This window comes from Anabrus simplex, chromosome 2 (genome assembly GCF_040414725.1).
Source record: "Anabrus simplex isolate iqAnaSimp1 chromosome 2, ASM4041472v1, whole genome shotgun sequence".
NCBI lineage: Eukaryota > Metazoa > Arthropoda > Insecta > Orthoptera > Tettigoniidae > Anabrus > Anabrus simplex.
This window is the reverse complement of record NC_090266.1, coordinates 903,042,082-903,056,710: the sequence shown is the minus strand read 5'-3', so window position 1 is coordinate 903,056,710 and position 14,629 is coordinate 903,042,082. Positions and strand designations below refer to the sequence as shown.

The window sequence follows — 14,629 nt, the reverse complement described above, 5'->3', positions numbered from 1 at the left end:
TGACATCTGATAAATTTACAGTGGTTGGGATGTTTTTAAGGTCTGAGTTAGTCTGTTTTATTCTTATATTATGTTTTTCGGATTTTGTTTTGTTCTCTCTTAAACATTCCAACCACTGTAAATTTATCAGATGTCACCTTCGCGGATAGTGAAATGAGCTTACTGAATAAAGGATCAAAATGTAATTGGCCTAACCATCAACAAATAGAAGATGTAATAACCACTGTAGCTGAAGTAGAATCTAATATAGGGAAATTGTCTTTAGAATCGCAAAGTGATACAAGATTCGAAGTTAAAAAGAAACTTCCAACCTTAGTAAAAGAAATAAATAACAACTTAAATCCCGACCTCACTAAACAAATCAAATAATTAAAAACTAAAATCAACGAAAGCACCATAATGGTGACCAAAGCTGATAAAGGAGAAACTACAGTTATTTTAAATAAGCAAGATTACATTAAGAAAACAGAAGAATTTTTCTCAAATAGAGCCTATTCGATAATACAGAAAGATCCTACAATTAAAATTCAACGAAACCTAAAGAAATTACTTAAAAATTCGTCTTTTCTCTTTAATGATCTAGAATGTCAGAAGCTGATAAATATGAATCCCAAGATACCGACAGCCAGAGCCATGCCTAAAATCCATAAAGCTAACATTCCTATACGACCTATAATCAACTGCATGAATAGCCCAACATATAAGACCTCTAAATTTATACATCATTTTTTAAAAAAGCACTACAAATTTTACAATAATTCTACAATTAATAATTCAATAGAATTCTGTGATAAACTAAATAAATTCGAACTGCAACCACATCATAAAATGTGTTCATATGATATAACTAAAATGTACCCTTGCATTCCAATCAACGAAACCATTAATATAATCAAAATAAATTTATTCAATCATAGTAAATTAAGTAAGTGTGAAATAGAAGAATTCATAAATGTATTAAGATTTACTTTAAATAATAATTACTTCACATTTAATCAAAAGATATATCAGCAAATGTGCTTAGGAATGGGTGACCCTGTATCAGGTATACTAGCTAACATTTATATGGATCATTTAGAACATGTTAAAATTTTAAATAACGTAGATGGACTAAACCTTTGGCTGAGATACGTGGATGACACGTTTGTTATAATAGACAGTAAACTAAACAATAGTGATAACATTTTGGATTTTTTAAATAAATTAGGCAGTAATATAAAATTCACTAAGGAAGATGAAAGGAACAATTCATTAAGATTCCTAGATATAAATGTAAAGAGAGCAGGAAACAAATTTAACTTCCAGATTTATAGAAAACCGACGATTACTCCAGTAACGATCAAAAACGAGTCACTACACCCCAACTCTCACAAACAGGCAGCATTTTTGAGTTTGGTTTACAGAGCCCTAAAAATTCCACTAACAAACATGAATTTAAAGAAAGAACTTGATTTTATAAAAGATCTAGCACTCAATAATGGTTACAAAATAGAAATGATTAACAAAATCATTAATAAGGTGAAAATAAAATTGGCCACTAATCTCGTACCAGATAAAAATAAAAAATCCAAATTTGCAACTTTCACATTTACTAACCCAGCTATATACCAAATCACTAACACCATCAAAAAACAAAATATTAACATTGCCTTCAAGACCCAAAACATGAACCGAAACGTTTTCTTCAACCACAATAAAGTTAATATAAATAGTAATCAATATCAAGGATCTGGAATATATAGGCTCACGTGCGCACAGTGCAATTTTTCATATGTTGGCCAGACTGACCGAAGCTTTATAATAAGATATCTCGAACATGTAAATGCAGCCAAACACAGGAAACATTCTGCAATGAGTACACACATGCAAGAAACTGGACACAGTTTTACAACTATTGAAAGGAAAAGAAATGACGGAATTGGAACACATATACATTCATTTAGATCAACAATACAATAAAAATAAAAACCTAAATGACGAAATAGAAATAAAGAATCCCATCTTATTACAATTACCGGAACTAATACAAATACTCAAATCAGATATAAATAAATTCTATAAACATTTTAATCCGATAAAAGTTAATGGCTTATTGACACAAACCAACTCAACTCCTCCCCTCACTTCTCCTAGACTATCCCCTCCACAGTCTACTGCAACTATCAATACGCCGCCTACCTTAACTTCCCCTTCCCCCTCCCCGCCAAAACGTAAACTCATCCACACTCACTCATACAACACAAGATGTGCAAACAGGACAACAAGTAGTTCTCAAGAGGCTAGGAGTAACACCAAACAATTACGCAGCAGAAAGGAAAGTAAGTGACAATTCTTCCAATAAGATGTTATACAGAAATACAATCAAAACCATAAACATATAATATTTATCTTTCATTACAGATACACCAACGAGCCATTATGGAACGTTCGAGAACATTTTAAATCCAATATCACATCAGAAAGTGTATCATCAACAAGTTTGTTCACGAACAATTTAACCCATTGATAATATAAATTAATACCAATACATTTTATAAATGTTACTCCAGCAACGAGAACGAGTCTATCGACCATAATGACAATTATCAACTGCAGAAAATATTCAATACTGTTTATGAAGTTTTAATGACAATTATACAAGTTAAGCAACAGGAATCAACACAACTAGCCAGATCTCAAAAGTTTTTATTTTTATTTTTTATTTTATTCTTATTTTTAAACAATTTTAAAAGGTGTTCACCAGATAAGTTTCGACAATAAAATGTTAGACTGAAGAAGATTTTAGACAAAAAGTGTTAGCTTAAGACATAGTTTTATTGTTATGTAACTTTTAAAATGTTATAAGATTATCAGTTAGTTTTATAGGAGTAATCTTGAACCAAAATAATTGTTTTATGATCTTATACAATCTTAGATTAATGATAGTTTGGCTGATGATGCTCACAAAAAGGAGCGAAACATGTACCATATAAGCATCATAATAAATATGTAAGTTTGTAATATATTTTTATTGTATTGAAAAGGTGGCAATTGGCAAAACTAAAGGAATTGTATCACAAGTAGATCTTCAATACGGACAAGGAAAATGAAGTTTATAACCTGCAATGTAAGTGGTATGTTCCGAGCTGTCAGTGGAGAGATGGCGTGGAATGACATTAGTAGACGAATAAGTTTGAGTGGCATTTATAAAAGTAGGAAAGATCACAATATGGAGATAAAGTTGGTATTCAAGAGGACAAACTGGGGCAAATATTCATTTATAGGAAGGGGAGTTAGAGATTGGAATAACTTACCAAGGGGGATGTTCAATAAATTTCCAATTTCTTTGAAATCGTTGAGGAAAAGGCTAGGAAAACAATAGATAGGGAATCTGCCACCTGGGCGACTGCCCTAAATGCAGATCAGTATTGATTGATTGATTGATTGATTGATATTGATTGATTCCTATTAAGGATACTATATCCATTATAGAGAACAATCTTAAACAGTATTTCCAATTGAGTGTAACTGACATAGAAGAGTTCCTTATACTTACTTAATTCTTTTTTAGTAATAACTATTTCATTTTTGATGGTACCATATACCAACAAAACGGTTCACCCACGGGTTACCCTGCATCCGGCATTTTGGCGGACTTTTCTTTCGGATCATCTAGAATATTCCAGCAATGACAAAATAGATCACATATTTTTCTTGGCTAGGTAAGTAGTTGATGCATTTGTTATTATTGATACACAACAAACCAATAGTGACTCGATTCTCGAAGCTTTAAATAATTTGAGTCCTTATATACAATTTGCTATGGAGATAGAACAGAACCATAAGTTGAATTATTTGGATCTTGCTATAAACAGGAATGTTGATCATCTGTCCCGTTAACATATACAGAAATCGTGCACAAACCAACAACACGATAAGGCATATTTTAGTACATCCTGCCACACCCTCTTACAGCATGTTATATAGAGCATTCAGTATTCGTATCTCGCAGCCAGATCTTAAAGAAGAATTAGACATTATACATTTAATCGCTAAAAGGAATGAATATAGCAGGGACATTTATAATAAATTAATTTCAAAGATAAAAATAAGGTAAAATCAAGTTTAATCAGGGAATCTAAACACAACAGAGGTTATGCAACATTCAGCTATAATAATCAAAATATTCATCGAATCACCAACATTTTCAAGAAGTTTTATAATTAAGATAGCATTCAGAACAACTAATAATAATTTTTCACATTTTAATAACTCAAATTTGATAAATAAAAATAACAGGTAATAAGTCTGTAATGTCCTACATGTCCAGTGAGTTTCATTGGGCAAACAGGGAGAAGTTTTAATATAAGATATGAGTAATAAAAACAATAAGACAAAATCATTTCTTGGGTATGGGGCAACACATGAAGGATTCCGGTCACAACTTTCCTGATATGTCAAGATTCACATGTATTGAAAGAGATACATAAGGGGTCTCTATTCAGCATTACAGGAGATATTTTTGTATTTCTGGACAAAAAAAATAATTCTAATCATAATTTAAATGATCCATTAGATAAAGTTAATACCTTATAAGAAAAACATTACCCTTTTGTTATGAAAACATATCAAAAGAATATTGATCCTCATCTTAAATACGTACTTTCCAACTCGCTAAACCCTTGAGCCTCCCCTCCATGTCCAAACAAAGCCCGTCTTTCTTCCCCTGCACCCTCTCCAGACTCACAGAGATACAACCTCCGCACCAAAACAAGCCAGCGGAGCACACCGAACACTTTCAGTGGTAGGACAGCATGGGCAAGAAAGGGAGTAAGTATGCTCAATAGCTTCTACACTCAGTACTATGATATTTTATAAAGGCTCACTTTCATTCTTCTCCTTTCCTTACAGACATTCAGGTATTTTGAACACTACCAGTTGTATGATAGACATCTGACTTCACAAGTTTACTGGTTCTCCACGCATAACATAATATTTACAAGCAATATTCACCTTAGAGGATGTTCCCATCCAAAACACCAATATATTGATAAGTTTAGACAGATCTATTGTAAGCAAGGCCCATTTGACATCAGTTTAATATTGGCCATATAAGACTGATATATCCACATTTAACAGAAGTGTTAGACTTCTACAAGGAAGGATTCCAATCATATTGCAGCATAATTTTTTTTATTTTGTAACATTAGTTACTTTCAGTATGAGTTTTAAACAAAAGACACTTTTTTAAATGTAAAAAGCAGGACACTGAAGAATTTTCCAGAACCCTTGACAGTTGACATTGCGGAACATAAAATATTTTTTTGGAACTTTTGATCTGTGTATATATATATATATGTACTTTGGTTTTTTGTCATATTTGAGCTGAAACAAGAGACACTTTATAAATGTAAATAATGTAAATTGAGGAAGAATTTTGCGGAATCCCTGATGGTTTGACATTATGGAACATATGATATTTTATTTGTAACTTTTTATCTGTATGTATGCATGTACTATGGTTCTTATTTTTAATATTTGAACTGAAGAAGACTCCATGATGATTTGAAACTGGTCCTCTAGTGTAATAAACCAGTTCAGTACTTGACAAGTGTTGATTTGGTGGAACATCCATCTTGGTACTCAGTTTTACTTGATAATGAGCTTATATCTTAAGCTTATCAGTCATTCAAATGGTAATAAAATTAAAAGTTAATTTAGAAGGTTGATAATTTCTAATAGAAAAAAACTTGATATGTAGAAATACAGTAATACAAAAATGGATAAATACTGTTGTATAAGTGATTGACAAGAAAACGAAGGATGCAAAGAAATGTAAGAGATTGACTAAGGTTCGTGACTTTTGAGTGATGAAATCAAAGGTGCACTATGCAATAGCAAATTGTTGGATGAGTGTCTCGACAGCAAATCATGATCTCATTGGGGATGAATGAGCTTGATGTTTGGCCTCTTTAAACATAGTCATCATCGTAATCACCACTTCATTGGAACTCGTGCAAAACAGCAAAACAGCCCATTGATAGACAAAGGGGACTGGAACCATGACAAAAAGTTATTTCATATGCTGATCTGTTTGAGGAAGGCAAATGGTGCTAAGTTGTGCATGCTGACATCATGGCATTGCAAAATGGAAAACATTTAATTTTTCTACAGCATTAATGACAAACTGAGCAATTTGCTGGTGGATTTGAAGAAAATGAAAGAGTGCTGACAACGTTGCTCTTAGAAGACCTCGACTGAGGTCTTCCCTGGCCGGGAAATCCCAAACATCAATGCCACTGAACGGTATGTCAAGCAAATTGATGTCTCCTAAGCCAAAAATGCTTTCAAGCAAATTAAAGCCAGAAATACTTCTGGGTGAGGCAAATTTGCATCAGAGAAATGGTGCTCTCACAGATAGGATGTTGCAGGCTTGTTAACATTACTTTTTAACCAAAATGTTAAAGAAGAATGAATACTGACCGACTGGAAACAGAACATTATTGTACTGATCTTTGATAGAAAGAAATGCCTCCCTGAGTGGCATCTAGAACACTGGCTTTCTATGCCTAAGTTAGTTGGTCTGGTAAAACATGAAAATAGTTTCTCAGCATGAAATACATAATTACAGAAGATGATTTATAGAAATATTACCTCGTAGTACATATAGGAGAGAGAAGTGTTCATTACCAATGCTGGGAACCAAGGTACATGTAAAGGACACCCCCTTGAAATATATTTATGATGAAATAGAAATGGCGTATGGCTTTTAGTGCCGGGAGTGTCTGAGGGCAAGTTCGGCTCCCCAGATGCAGGTCTTTTGATTTGACGCCTGCAAGTGACCTGCACGTCGTGATGAGGATGCAATGATGATGAAGACGACATATACACCCATCCCCCGTGCCAGCAAAATTAACCAATTATTGTTAAAATTTCTGACTCTGCCGGGAATCGAACCCAGGACCCCTGTGACCAAAGGCCAGTACAATAACCATTTAGCCATGGAGCTGTACTATATTTATGATAGAATTTGGGTACAACAACATTCAAAGGTCCTGATAAATTGTGACATTATAAACCATTGTCGTCGTAACCGGGATTTATGGAAATGACATAGGACGAAACTTAATAACTAGACTTATTTTAGATCATACATATTTATTTTTAAGCCTGAGATTAAAGTGCAAAATTGAAGTACATACAACATGTTCAGTATTCATTTCATACACCCATCCCCCATGCCAGCAAAATTAACCAATTATCGTTAAAATTTCTGATTCTGCCGGGAATCAAACCCAGGACCCCTGTGACCAAAGGCCAACACAATAACTATTTAGCCATGGAGCCGGACTATATTTATGATAGAATTTGGGTACAACAACATTTAAAGGTCCTGATAAATTTTGACATTATAAACCATTGTTGTCATAACCGAGATTTATGGAAATGACATAGGACGAAACTTAATAACTAGACTTATTTTAGATTGTACATATTAATTTTTAAGCCTGAGATTAAAGTGCAAAATTGAAATGAAATGAAATGTCGTATGGCTTTTAGTGCCGGGATATCCCAGGAAGGGTTCGGCTCGCCAGGTGCAGGTCTTTCTATTTAACGCCCGTAGGCGACCTGCGCGTCATGATGAGGATGAAATGATGATGAAGACAACACATACACCCAGCCCCCGTACAATTGGAATTAACCAATTAAGGTTAAAATCCCTGACCCGGCCGGGAATCGAACCCGGGACCCTCTGAACCGAAGGCCAGTACGCTGACCGTTCAGCCAACAAGTCGGACTGCAAAATTGAAGTACATACAACATAAAATTCAGTATTAATTTCATAAAGTTTTTGCTTCGTGCAGTTAAACTTACAAATACAGTATATACAGAACTTGCCAGGCTTCTTCATTTATGAATAATGAGCCATTTTTCTGTGTGTGCGTACCGGGCGAGTTGGCCGTGCGGTTAGGGGCGCACAGCTGTGAGCTTGCATCTGGGAGATATTAGGTTGGAACCCCACTGTCAGCAGCCCTGAAGATGGTTTTCCATGCTTTCCCATTTTCACACCAGCCAACAAATGCTGGGGCTGTGCCTTAATTAATGTCACGGCCACTTCCTTCCTACTCCTAGGCCTTTCCTATCCCATCATCACCATAAGACCTATCTGTATTTGAATGACGTAAAGCAGAAAGTAAAAAAAAAAAAATATATATATATATATATATTCTCTGTGTGCTCCTGCTTGCCAGTACATACTTTTTAAATTACATTCTCTGTTCATAATTTGCATCATAATTTCCCTCCCCTAGTTTTGTAGAACAACTTCACAACTCCGATGGCATCTGAGTATTACTTAGAGGTGGGTTAAGTGTTTCAAACTACTAATACTTCTTCTTCTTCTTCTTCTCACTAAGGTATTCTTCTCTTCACTTACCTGTACAATATCATCATCTGTTTGTGCCTCCGTTAAAAAGCCATCATCTATTGTTGCATACATTTCATAGTCATGTTTTATTCTGAATATCACAGTCTAGTTTTCATAATTCACAATCCAGCAAAGGACAAATTAATATCACTGTCACTGACACGATCTTCGGCTTCAAAATATTTGAGTGATGATAGAGGTCTTAAAATACTCTGGTTCTGAGAAAATCCTAATCCAAACTGAGATTTAACCTATGTAAGCCTATAGGCCTGAGGTAGATCATGGAAAAGAGCATAAGACAGCATCCTCAGGTCAAAATTTTGGAAAAGCCTGACACACAGGGACATTGGCAATGAACTAATAACAATGATAAAAGCAGTCTATGATAAGTGTTGCAGCTGTGTGAAGACAGTAGTGGGTAGAACAGAATGGTTTAGAATTGACAATGGGCTAAACCAAGGGAGTGTGCTGTCACCTTTACTGTTCATACAAAGTAATGGTGATGGATAACACCGTAAAGGCAACAAGGGGAGAGTATAAAGGGGAAAGAATGAACATAATGATGTTTGCAGATGATGATGTGGTCTTGGGAGAAGATGAGAGGAGGAGGTACAACAACAGCTGAATGTACTAATGGAAGGAATGAAGAATGTGGATTGAGGGTCACCATGGAGAAGAACAAGACAATGATGATGAGTAGAGGAAGTAAAGAATGAAAAGGAGCTATCGAAGTAGAGACAGGGAAGTGTAAAAAGTAGATCACTTCAAATACTTCGGAAGTGAACTGACAAAAAATGGAAGACTGGATATGGAAATTAGTAGAAAGATACAACTTTTTACCACTGAGTATGGAGATTAATATGGAATAAGTTGTACCAATCAAAGCTAAAGAAGTCGTGTACAAGGAATTTTACCTATAATGACATAAGCAGCGGAAAACTGGACATTGACTGAGTGATGAAAGCAGCTGAAATAAAATTCCTGAGGTGTATGGTACAGAAGACAAGTGGGCACAGATTGAGGAATGAAAACATACGAAAAGAGCTAAATGTGCAAAAACTAAATGACATACTCGAACAGAACAAATTCAGGTGGTTTGGCCGTGTCAAGCGTTTGAAAGAAGAAAGACTGCCAAGACAAGTACTGGAAAGACAGATGACAGGGAAGAGGGGATGAGGGAGACAAGATTAACGATGGATGGACTCTGTGAAGAACAGCATAGGACAATGGAACCTGGATTTGGATACAGTGTTGAATGAGGAATGATGGAGAGACAGGGCAAAGTGGAGAGGAATCATATATGCCCCCATCTGGTCTCAGCAGGAAAAGGGGAATGGGTGATAATGATGATCAAGCGCATAGGTGCATTTTAGCAACAAACTACTGCCACTCATGTTTTTTCCGTCTTAAAATGCCACTGGTATTAGTAAATAATGAACTTTCTTCATTTCTAGGTCGGACAACAATGCTGCTACAGCTGACCATTCTTGGCGATTGTTTATAGTAGTATGAGTTCAATCTGCATGAAACAATGATGTCACATAGTGACAGAAACGAGGAAATCTCGTATGCTCGTTTTATAAATATGTACTCTTATGCACATAGTTCTACTGTAGGAAGGTGCATTATCTGCTCAGAGCATAAAAACGACATTCTGACACCAAGAACTTCTGATTTATACTTTGATAAATTTGCTTGTTGCATTTTTGCAACTATGGGCAAATGTGTTACCAAGTGTATCCTACTTCGATATGATGTCATTTCTCGTACACTTTCGTTGCAGTCCTCCACAGACTTTTTATGTCGTGCCCCCTTTCAGGAGCATAAAATTTCTTGTTCCTCCCACCCTCCATACCCTTCTTTCCTTCCCCTCCCTCTCAGTACTCATTAAATTGCACAAAAAATCCAACTCATATGAACTTATGTTAATAATAATTAGTTGCTTGTGACAGCAAATGATTCTACATAAAACCTCTAACGATGCTCCTAGCTCTTTTTTAAAAACTGTTTTATGTTTTTCTAGGAATATGACACTTTACTTTCAGTTTTTGCTCGTGACGCTTAATTAACCTTACCGGCGAGAGCTGAAGCAGATGTGAACTAATTCTTTTTTTTTTTTTCTTAACAATTTGCTTTATGTCACACTGACACAGGTAGGTCTTATGGCGACAATGGTATAGGAAAGGGCTAGGAGCAGGAAGGAAGCGACCATGACCGTAATTAAGATACAGCTCCAGCATTTACAACTAAATTTGCATCCTATTCTTTATTGGGTATTTTCCTGTGCTAACAGGCATTTGACGGAATACTTTCATGGGATCGTTCTTTACCACTGTGAATCAGCCACTTGTCCATAATTATGACAATATTTACCACTGAAAACCCTTAAACACACAGAAATACATTTTTACAACACAGTGTAGTGTTCATTCATAGTCTTTGTACTGACTGACAGGCTAAGAAAGAAGAATCTATTGTTGTAGCATAGCAAGGTAGTGGCAAGTGCGTTATTGTCATTAAGCTACAATGGGTGGAAGTTGGCACAATGGGCGGTAGGTTCGGATCCAAAAGGGCGCTGGGGTAATTGCTGTAGTCAAAGATTTGTGTCAGCATTTAATTTCCAGACTTATGCTGTTACGGTCCAATTGTCAGTCATTCTGGTCAGTACTTATGAAATTCTAATTAAGTTATTGTGTTTCCATGAAGGTATGTCAGTTTTGAATAGGAATGGATGAGTTTCTTGCCTGGCTTACTGCACTGAGAATCTGAGGATAGCAATAATTGTGAAAAATGAGCCTGAGGTTGTATTGTCATAATATGTACTTCCGATAGATGCACCACATAAATTATTCTCCGAGCCACCCTTTTGGCGGACCACTGCTCTGCTGCAGTTAAAAATGATAAAAGTATTGGGTTATTTGAGTTTTCAACTCACTTATGTATCGTCTTACTTTCTAGAATTCTAAATACTGACTTTGACTGTACGCTAACAGAAACAAAATCAGTTTTCTTCAGTTAAGCCCATTGTATAGCAACCTCATTCAGTACAAAGTAACTTGTCTCCTTGCATAAGTGCAAGCCAGCACCATACATGGCATGCTGCCCATGAGTTCATTTAACCACTACTGGTCTAATTTATCTCATTCTTCAGTGGTAATCCTGCGTAACTACCATAGATTTTGTGGTGGTTCAGGACATTCACACAGCTCTTTTCAATCGATCCCAAGCTTGTTCCATGGGACTCATATCGGGGGAACATGAAGGCCAATCCAGTCGGGCACTACTGGCATGATTGATGAAATCATTGACATTGCCTGCACAATGGGCGTGGGAGTTGTCATCCACAAACTTGAATTCTTCCCCGATATGCTGCTGATCAAATGGTTCAACGATGGGTTGGGGAATATTATCCCTGTATTGGGGAGCATTGAGTCTGCCCTGCATGGCAACAATGGTGTCCAACACCCCACAAGATGCCACCCCAGAACATTACTGATCGACCACCTTGCTGTACTTAATGGACGGATGTCTCTGGTGTGTAGCATTACCAGGTACCCTGCACACACGTTGCCGACAGTCATTAGGTATCAGACATGTGGCATTCATCTGTGAAGAGAACTTCACCCCAATTTTCCATAGTCCATTCTTGGTGACTTTTTGCCCATTTGTACCGTTCAGCATGGTGTCTGGGTTCAACGGCCAGGCCTCTCCATGGCCGTCTATAATGCGCAGAGGCGTTGTGGAGTCTGTTTTGTACAGTTCTGTTATACATGTGCCTCCCGGTGGCCTCCCATGAAGTCATTGTTAATCATAGTTTGGTCAGGGTTCCTGCAGGCTAGAAGTCGCAGATACCGGTCATCTACCGCAGTTGTTGCCCTAGCGCGATCAGTACGGGACAAGTCATGAACACGATATAGATGTTGATTCCCTTCGGGAATCTTAAATATTTGTCCCGAATGAGTAAATTTATAATACCAGTATAGTTGGTCCATTATTGGACATTATAAATTTTCCAGCTAATTCATTCCTGGTTGCCAGCGTTTTGCCCCAGTGTGTTAAGTGGCCTCAACGGTATGCACTAGCCATTCATCTTGGTACGTGTACTATTTATCAACTGATGAGCCCAACTTAGCACACTGAGGTGAAATGCTGGCAACTAGGAATGAGTTAGCTGGAAAATTTATAATGTCCAATAACGGAACAACCATATTGGTATTATAAGTCATGAACAGTACTTATGTTTTCAAAGCAATTCCAGGTCCGAACAACAACACTCTGGCTCACTGCTATTCGCCTCCCAATGTCTCTCTCTGACAGTCTGTGTTGGCATAAAGCAACAATCTGTGTACGATTAAACGTTGATATACATCGTCTTGACATCGCAGAACATCCATTGACTGACTACAAAAGACCTACACTGTCGTCTGAACGAAGGCATGCATGTAACTGCCTCACAGACATTCAACAAAATGGGTGATGGTTTGAACACCTTCAGATACCAAGTAACTGAGTTGAGTTCAAACCCAGGGTACAACTTGAGAATAGCTACTTATGCAGCACAGTTAGAGTGCATTGCAGCTTCACACAGGAGAAGCTCTCTTGTTGCTAGCACTTTATTTAGTAGCTCAAACAATGTTACCAATTGCTGGCAAAATACTACTAGTTTACCATTCTAAATCCAGCATTATCATATAAAATTTCATACACAACTTCAGTATTTCCAGTGCTTAACACTACAGCTTACAATACCGTACTACAGGTTGAACTTACTACTAGCTTAATATTACAAGTGATAATAAAGTAAAGTTAAAAACATTGGTAATTACCCAACAACAACTACTACTACAACAACAAAACAACTAGTATCACAATTTAAACCAAGCAGAAAATCACAAATTCCGTGTCCGTAATTTACAGCTCTTACTTTTCACTTTACACTAGCACTAATGGTCTTCTTAAATGACTTGATACCGGAAGGGAATCTATCAAAGACTGTTGCAGGTAATTTATTCCAATCCCTTACAGTCGTGTTAACGAAGGAAAACTTGCCCACGTCTGTATGCGGGTTTCTGGCCCTAATTTTATGCTTATGATCATTTCTTGATAATTATGAGGGAGGTTTCAACCTATTCCTAATACTACTCCAGGCAGCCCTTCCCGTATAGCTCTTATAAAGACTTATACTTTCCCAATTAAAGGTATTCCTTCTATTCCCGATTACGAAACGCATCGCTCTTCTTTGAAATTTTCTAGGGAATTTATTAAACCCACCCTGTATGGATCCCAGCACCCAGATCCATATTCGAGAATCGGTCTTACCAAGCATTTATAAGCTTTACTTTTGGCATCAGAATTAGCTTTGTTGAGATTCTGCATAATGAAATGTAACGATCTCCAGGATTTCTTAACTACATTTTCCATTTGCTCTGACCAGTTTCTTTTCTAATAGTAACACCTAAGTACTTACAGCTATCAACTTCAACAACACTTTCTCCTCCAATTTTGTAATCCCTCTTTCCAGTCATTTTCTTTTTATTGAAACACAATTTCTTGCTTTTTCCGCTGTGGATTTACATTTGATTTTCACACGCCCATATTTCAATCGTCTCTAAATCTATGGTTCATGGTGTAGGTTACTGTAGTCGCATCCTAGTTCGTGAACCATGGGCAATGGCTGAGTGGCCTAGAAAGTGGTCCTGAGAGTCAGGATGCCAGTTGCTATGGAATGGGAGTGGGCATCTCGGACATATTCTGAGTCATGGTCCTCCTTGTGCTCAGGCGGCTAGGACTATACAATTCACCGGTGGTCCATAACCCGTTAGAGGATAGATCCTCACTTGGACTATGTACAAGTAGGGTAGCATCCTGCTTCATGAATTTACCGAGCTCAGAACATTTTAAGCAAGCCTCGGACCTATGGGAGTAACGGAGTCCCACTCCCATTTGACAGGCGAGGGACTCCTTGGAAACAACTTGGCAAACGAAATGGAATTTGATGGGGAGCTATCAATATTAATGGGGCTTATGGAAGAAAGAAAGTAGAACTAGCTGAGTCAGCAAAGAGGATGCATCTGGATGTGCTAGGAATAAGTGATATTTGGATAAGGGGAGATAACGAGGAAGAGATAGGAGATTATAAAGTGTACTTGACGGGTGTTAAAAAGGGAAGGGCAGAGTCTGGGATAGGGCTCTATATCAGGAATACCATTGCACGCGACATAG

At 36.8% G+C, this 14,629-nt stretch overlaps 1 protein-coding gene across 4 annotated transcripts in view; it reads left to right on the top strand.

Annotated features, from left to right (window-relative positions):
- Positions 1 to 14,629, top strand: part of Git (ARF GTPase-activating protein GIT1) — a 510,246-nt gene that overhangs the window by 153,839 nt on the left and 341,778 nt on the right. The gene's annotated exons all lie outside the window — the stretch shown is intronic.